We start from the raw sequence: 8,001 nt of genomic DNA, 5'->3' as shown, positions 1-8,001 counted from the left end.
AGCCTGAGCTTTGCAGTCCACGTGGGCGGCAGCCCTGCTGGCAACAGTAGAGCTTCATATCTATGGTCACAGCTCAGGTGCTCAAAACAAATGAAGCCAGTGGGAATTCGGACAGTAGGTCTACCAGAATAGTACCTCTGCAGGACGTTGGGGGCTGAGCTGTGATGTTCCAGTTTGACTAGTCAAGGCAGAAATTAAAGGGTCTATATTGCTAATCACTACATTACTTAGGGATTTCCCTCTTGCCTCAGAAAGAATATTCTCTATTATTACCTAGAGCTACAAGCGGTGATTTGCAGTTTTACCAGGGACAATAGTAGCATTATATTTTTACTAATGGCACTCTGATTTTACTGATTATCTGACAAAGTGGATTTTCAGCTGAAAAATGATGATCATGGTGGTAACCATCAATAACAGAGCGAAATTCCAGAACAGCACAAGAGGAGAATTATCAGTCCTAGATCAGCAGCAAATGATGACCAGGTCTAATTTACAGACATTAGTAAGTAATATTTCAAAGTTTCTGGGTACTATTTCAGTAGGAGGGCCCAGAAAGGCCTAAACTTCCTTTTGGAAAATAAATGGAAGCCAGGAACCCTGCGATAAGGGAAATGTAACCACTTTTGTGCTCACAGGTACCTAAGGCCTGTGACATTCAGGTTATACTTTGTTTTACCCAAGAATCCATCAGCAGAATCCTTTAAATAGCTGTTCTGGTACACTTATAATTTTTCAATTAACAAAAGTTAGATTTCACAGAACTTAAAAATTAACATATATGTTTCTTAAATAGGGTATAATTAGGTTCTAATTACCCATGGTGGATTAGCCTCATATGGATATAGAAGTGGCATTCTATTTTCACATTCAGTCTCTTTGATTTAAGGGTTTGTAATAAAAATAGAGTATACCTGTCCTCTGCAAATCAGCATGGATATTGATCACAGCACTATGTACAAGAGTAAAAGATTGGAAACCTCCTAAATGTCTAACAATATGGGAATGACTAGATAAGTCTCCTCACAAATGGATTATGTCAGTCATTAAAAATTATGTTTGTGAATAATATTAAATGAAGTGAAAATGCTTACATTATAATATTAAAAGAAAAAAATAGGACACCAAACTATATATATGATGTGACTGCAATTTCATTTAAAGAAAGAGAGAGAAACCAAGAAAGAAACAGACAAAAAGTCTAGAAGGAAATATAAAAACATATTAAAATGCTAAACTTTATCTCTAGACAGCAGGGTTGCAAGTAACTTTTACTTTCTTTCAGGAGCTTTTCTGTGTTATCTAACTTTCCTGCAACTGAAATATTTTCAAAATCAGCAAAAAAACTGTCATTGTTTAAATTACCGTGGTACTTTCAGCTCATATATTGCAAAAGAGTAGACAGGGCTACTCCCTAAGCCAAGTAGTTTTAAATTCAGAGGACAAAAATTATTTTATTAAAAAGATGATAACCACACAGAAATTATAATACTAATAAATACAATGTATATATTTATTCTTAGAAATTAAAAAATTACTGCTAGATAGGTAATAGAAATAATTGAATCTTTGATAGTATGAGTAAGTTAAGGGCTGGTAAAAATATCCTTTAGCACAGACAGTTATTATTCACGTTAAGCTACTTGTGGATAAAACACACACACACCCCATCATTATTTTTGTCCAGACTATTAAATGCCAGCCTCATTTTTTTCTTGTAGTCTTGAAGGTACTGCATAAATTCTTCAAAGTCCAATCGTGAATCACTGTTGGCATCTCCAGCTTTAAAAATGTCCTACAAGAAAGAAGAAACTCATAGCAGAGACTTGCAAGTTAAGTCACAATACCATGCTAACATTGGCACGTTTCACTCATACTCATTGAGATTTCCATCAGCATCCACTGTCCTAGTTTTTCAGTCACAGCTACAGGGCTAAGTACATTAAATGATTTTTAATTTGTGCAATACTAGCGTAAATAGCCACCATGTCATTCTAAATAACTATGAATCTTATAAGTAAGTATTTACCTGAGGTAACAATGAATGCCAAGTACCTTGAGAGACTAAAGATACTAAGAAACAGTCTTGGCCATCAGAGACCTCACACTCTATTAACAAATGAGATAAAATATGTGAAATTCTAGTATGATCCACAGCTTAATGGTTTAAGCCCTAGCCTCATGAAACAAGAGTATACGTTCAAATCTCACTGGGGTGTTATGCTTTTTTAAATAAAAAATTAATAATCATAATTTTTTTTGGCTGAGGAAGATTAGCCCTGAGCTAACATCCGTTGCCAATCTTCCTCAGTGTTTTTGGGTTTTTTTGCGTGAGGAACATTAGCCCTGAGCTAACATCTGTGCCAATCCTCTTCTACTTTATAAATGGGTCACCAACACAGCATGGCTGACAAGTGTTGTATGTCCACACCTGGGATCCAAACCCACGAACCCAGGCCGCCAAAGCAGAACATGCCGAACTTAACCACTACCCCACGGGGCCAGCCCCAATAATCATAATTTTTAAATGCACATCATATATATTTCCAGCAGACTCCTACCTCAAAGCCATAGGCCACGTCTTGTTCATCTTTGTACCATCAATGCCTAGCATAAAGTATGGCATACAAAGGCCCTTAATCAATATTTGTTGAATTGAAAAATACTGTGAGCTGGGCACTGGACTAGCTGCTAGGGATTAAAAGACAAGAAGATGCAGTCCCTGCCTGAAGGAAGTTACAGACTAGTGGAGACCACTCACATAACCAAAGCAAATATGTCAGGTGACATAAAGGAAACATATTCAAGGCAGAGCGGAGTTTGCGGGGCTTCAGGAGAGCCTTCACAGAGGAAGAGCGCTTGAGTTGAGACACGCAGAGAAAAATAGGCATTAGCTGGGCAGACAAATGGAAGACAACATGTCAAGACTGTGTGACAGTATTTGCAAGCAGGCAGAACATATGTTAATTAGAAAGAAACAATAATAATGATAGCGATAATAATAACTAATATTTATTGAGCACTTACTTCTAAGCACCTTATATGTATAAACTCATTTAATCTTCATAACAACCCTAAAGAGTTCCAATTTGCTAAGGAAAAAATGCAAGGGAGAAAAGTATGAGATAAGGTAGGCAGGAGAGCTATCATGAGAGGACTTACATGCCACAAAAAGGATTTCAAATTAATTCTGTAGTAAGTGTTTCCCAATGAGTGGAATATATATGGTGTTTACATGGAAACAGTATTAAATAACACTAAATCAGAGTGTGAGAAAATTATTCCTGTTTCAATTACCTTTCAATCCTTCTGATTACATCTCAGTTTTTTGCTAATGTGCCTCAATATTTGCCAACTTTAAAAAAAAAATCAGAGTATAAGCCTCAGGATCAACTTTGTCAGACAATATAGTATTTAGCCGGAAATTAATAACACTAATTTGTTTTTATTTTGTTTATTTTATGCTTACTTTTAATCTACTAGTTTTTGTATGGTTACAAAATTTTATTTTAAAATAAATTTCTCGTCATACAAATAATCCATTTACTTAAAATAATAGGTAAATAACAGTACAGTCAGTTCTTGTTTATAGCAAACCTCATCAAGTTGGGAACTATTGCTGTAAATGATGGTGCTCTATTGATGAATTTTGAGCAGAGGAGTGCCACGATCAGTGTTAGAAAGGTTACTCCAGTGTATACTTTGGTGGGAGAGAGAGAGAAAATAAAAAATAAAAAGATCAATAAGGGGGCTACTGCAAAAATCCAGGGGAGGAATGAACCTCTGAACTAGGGATAAGGTGGTAGGAACGGCAATGGGGAGCAAGACACAAAAGATTTTTAGAAGGTGGGAGGTAACTTGATCACTGACACAATATAGAGGGTAAGGGAAAGAGAGGAATTAGAACTCTAAAGATGCTATTTGGGTTGCCAGGTGCATAGTGAGATCTTTCTCTGAGAGTAGTCAGGTTAGCGAGAAAAAGAGTTTGGGGCATTCTGAGTTAAGGAATAGACGAAGAGGCAGAGAGCTATACAGGACTAAGTTCTTGAGTTTAAGCTTCAGGGGCTATAAAATGGTGAGAACCCCAAAACAGAGAAGTTGGGAGAAACACTGGGGAGAGGTGGGAGGCAGGGAAACATGTTGACTTTGAAGTGCTGGTGAGGTATCTTCATGATGTCTAGCAGACAGCAGATAATATATGTGTAACTTTCAAATACAGGTCATAGAGGTGTGAACTTAGATAACATCAGTGGAGGGACAGATCAAAAGCTATGAGAGTAGATGAAATCACTGAGAGAGCTGTAGAGAAAGAGAAAAGGGCGGGCATCAACTCTGGGTAACACCTACCCTTGATGAAGTGTTTACTTTTAGATATTTATGTCATTCTCTTATCATCTTCACAATTTTTGCCATAACAAAGTGATAAAGAGTAACCTATAATTTACTTAATATATTTCACTTAATTGATCCACTTTTTATAACAAATTTATTTTTAAAGCAAACTTGATATTACTACTACAACTAGAAAACCAGTTTAAGTTGCCATAAATCAAAGGTAACTATAAACATACATTCACCCAACTAAAAAATGGACAAAAGATTTATATAGACAATTCACCAAAGAAGATAAAAGAAAGGTTATAAGCACATGAAAAGATGCTCAACAACAACAGTCATTAAGGAAATGCAAATTAAAAACAATGAGATATCACTACTTATCCACTAGAATGGCTGTAATCAAAAAAGCCAACTGTTGGAGAGGATGTGGAGAACACAGAACCCTCATTGATGGTGGGAATATAAAATGGTGCGGCCACGTTGCAAAGCAGTTTGGTAGTTTCTTAAAAAGTTAAACACACACTTACCAAATGACCCAGCAATCCCACTCCTAGATATCTAACCAAGAGAAACAGAAGCATATGGCCATACAAAAACTTATATACAAATGTTCATGGCAGTATTATTCACAACAGCCAAAAGCTGGAAACAATCCAAATGCTCATGAACTACTGAATGGATAAACAATTGTAGTATATCCATGCAATGGAATAAACAAAAAGGAAAAAAACTGCTGATATATGCTATAACATGGATAAGCCTCAAAAATACGCTGTTAAATTAGCCAGACACAAAGGACTACATTGTTTGTTTCCATTTATATGAAACTTCTAAAAAAGGAAAATCTATAGAGACAAAAAACAGATCAGTTGTTGCCTAGGGGTGGGAAAGGGAGCGGAAACTGCAAATGGAACTTTCTTTTTGAAGTTATAGAAATGTTCTAAAATCATATGATGGTAACAGTTACATAACTGTATCATTTTTACTAAAAATCACTGAACTGTACACTTAACAATAAGTGAATTCCACAGTATGTAAATTATACCTCAATAGAGATGTTCAAAAAAATTAACACATAGATCTTAAATGTTCTCACCTCACACACAAAAATGGCAATTATGTGAGGTGATGGATGTGTTAACTAGCCTTATTGTGATAATCATTTCACAACATACACATGGACAAATTATCACATCCTACACCTTAAACTTGCACAATGTTATATGTCAATATATCTCAATAAAGCTGGAAATAATACAATAAAAGCAAAACAAGGGATTAGATTCTAGTTAAATATCATTGCCTTATTGAAGGCTCTGAAATTGAGGCTTGCCCTTTTTCTTCTTTTAGAGGAGGATTATCAAGTATTAGAGATGTTAAAGCCACACTGCAACAAACTGAGACTTTCTGCTCAAGATCATCATGAAGACTGAAAAAATTATTTAAAAGAGAGTCACTTTCTTACCTTTGGATTCAATGTTAGCTTCTATAGCATCCGAGTATAATCTAAAGCCATCTCTTATACCATTAGCAGTTTGTGTCCCTTTTGGGGGGAAAATTCAGCTAAAACTATACTCTGGCTACCAACATTGTTCAGTCCAGAGCTCATCAACAAAATTAGACAACCAAGAATCACCAATAGCATGAAGGAAGCACCACCCTCAGTTAGTGAAAGAACTACTCCTGAGGAAACACTTAGCAAAAGAGATATGTATAAGACTTGAGGGAAGGTTACATCCATTAGAAAAAACAAAAAGAAACAGTTCTTATAAATAAAAATTTGATAGCAATAAACAATTCAACAATGGTTTTATTAACAAAATGCACAGGTGAACGGCCATTTAGTAAGCTGAAGACTAAGCCAAGAAGGTCTCCTAGAATGCAATGCAAAAGGAGAGAGCTGAAAAGGATGAAAGAAAAATAAAGAGACTTGGAAGAAAGATCCAAGACATCTAAAATTCATTTATTAGAAGTTCTAGGAAGAGCATGAAAGGAAAGACATGGTTAGAAGAAAGACAAAAGTCTTCAAATAGAAATAGTATTCATGATCTAGACATATCTTGGGAATATTTCAAAACTCTAAGAGTAAACAGAGGGGCCGGCCCCGTGGCTTAGTGGTTGAGTGCCCACGCTCTGCTGCTGGCGGCCTGGGTTTGGATCCCGGGCACGCACCGACGCACCGCTTCTCCGGCCATGCTGAGGCCACGTCCCACATACAGCAACTAGAAGGATGTGCAACTATGACATACAACTATCTACTGGGGCTTTGGTGGAAAAAATAAAAAATTGTTAAAAAAAAAAAAAAAAAAAGAGTGAACAGAAAAATCGTAAAGCCTGAGAGAGAATGAGAGGAGAAAAGAAGGAATAATAATCAGATTAAAATCAAACTTAATTATCTGCAACTCTGGATATTAAAAAACAACTGAGCAATATCTTCAAAGTTGTCATGGAAAATTATTTAGAAACTAAATGCTGATACCCAGCCAAACTAACATTCAACTATGATCAAAGTAAATCCAGTTTGGGATATACTAAGATTGTTACCCTCAAACTCTGGAAAGACTTCTTGAGGATGGACTTCCAATAAAATGAAAAATAAATCCAAGAAAGAGGAAAACATGGGATAAAAGGAACATTATGAGAAAAGAAAGAGTGCAATGTATAATTAAATGTAAGCAACTGTTTATAACATGGCTGAAAACTTAATGCTAATGTTAAGAATTCAATTCAGCAGTAAATCCTCATCAAGGCGCCCACTGTTTCCATGGAGAAAGGCACCAGAGCACCAGGACGGTGAGGATTTTGGCTTCATTAGTTCAGGCCACTGTCTGGGCTGTGAACAAGAGGAAGTTGCAGCCCATTTGGGCTACCCTCACCCTGACACCTTCAGCCAGTAAACAAGATAAACAACCTCTTTAAGATAAGCCTGTACACATAGGTGTGAAAGTTGATGTCCAAACCTGGGGCTCTAATAGCCTTTCTTATACTCTAGAATATACAAAGACAAAAGGAGATTCTGATGAAGAAGTTTTTCAAGACAGACTCAGAGTGTTCATGGTAAAGAAAACACAGCTAACACTTTTAGGAAGAGAAATGGACGATGTTGAAGACAAATTATCCAGTAAGTTTGTGTTCAATAACCCAAACGTCAAAGGAACGTGTGGCTGTGGAGAAAGCTTTAATACCAGACTCCTTGGGACTACTCCAGCTGTCATCTCCAGGAAAGCTCGTGGAAACCCTGGGTTTACTGAAGAAATCACACGACTATCACGTGCTTAAGGTTTATAATGTAGAGCTGCCTTTGAGGAAAATAAAGTGATGCATTTTGAAAATGAAGCCAGTGTGTTAGATTCCAGAAGAAGTGATAATTGTTTTCTTTCTAGGGGACAGAAAATGAGAAGCCATCTCTCTCTTTGGGTCATTTTTCTGTTCTGTAAAGAAAAAAATCCTACCCTGCACTTAACTCTCTTGCAGCCTTTCTGTTAGAATCAGTTTCATTCAAGTCGCCTTCCTGGGAGGATTTCAGGAAACATATTCTTAATACATGTGCACTCACTACATCTTGTTGAATAGCTTGAATGTGCATCTCCCGACCAGACTGATGGTTCTTAAAATTCAGAGGCAGGAAGTCCTAACTGCTGGTGTGACGTGGTGGCGCATTAT

At 36.5% G+C, this 8,001-nt stretch overlaps 1 protein-coding gene and 1 pseudogene across 1 annotated transcript in view; one reads left to right on the top strand and one right to left on the bottom strand.

Annotated features, from left to right (window-relative positions):
• Nucleotides 1-8,001, bottom strand: part of LOC101387184 (mitochondrial adenyl nucleotide antiporter SLC25A24) — a 105,739-nt gene that overhangs the window by 82,681 nt on the left and 15,057 nt on the right. The gene's annotated exons all lie outside the window — the stretch shown is intronic.
• On the top strand, nucleotides 63-7,617 carry LOC106800261 (iron-sulfur cluster assembly 1 homolog, mitochondrial pseudogene; annotated as a pseudogene).

The sequence above is a fragment of the Ceratotherium simum genome, chromosome 2 (genome assembly GCF_057802395.1).
Source record: "Ceratotherium simum simum isolate JZ-2026a chromosome 2, ASM5780239v1, whole genome shotgun sequence".
Lineage (NCBI taxonomy): Eukaryota > Metazoa > Chordata > Mammalia > Perissodactyla > Rhinocerotidae > Ceratotherium > Ceratotherium simum.
The sequence above is the reverse complement of the archived record's forward strand: the minus strand, read 5'-3'. Positions and strand labels throughout refer to the sequence as shown.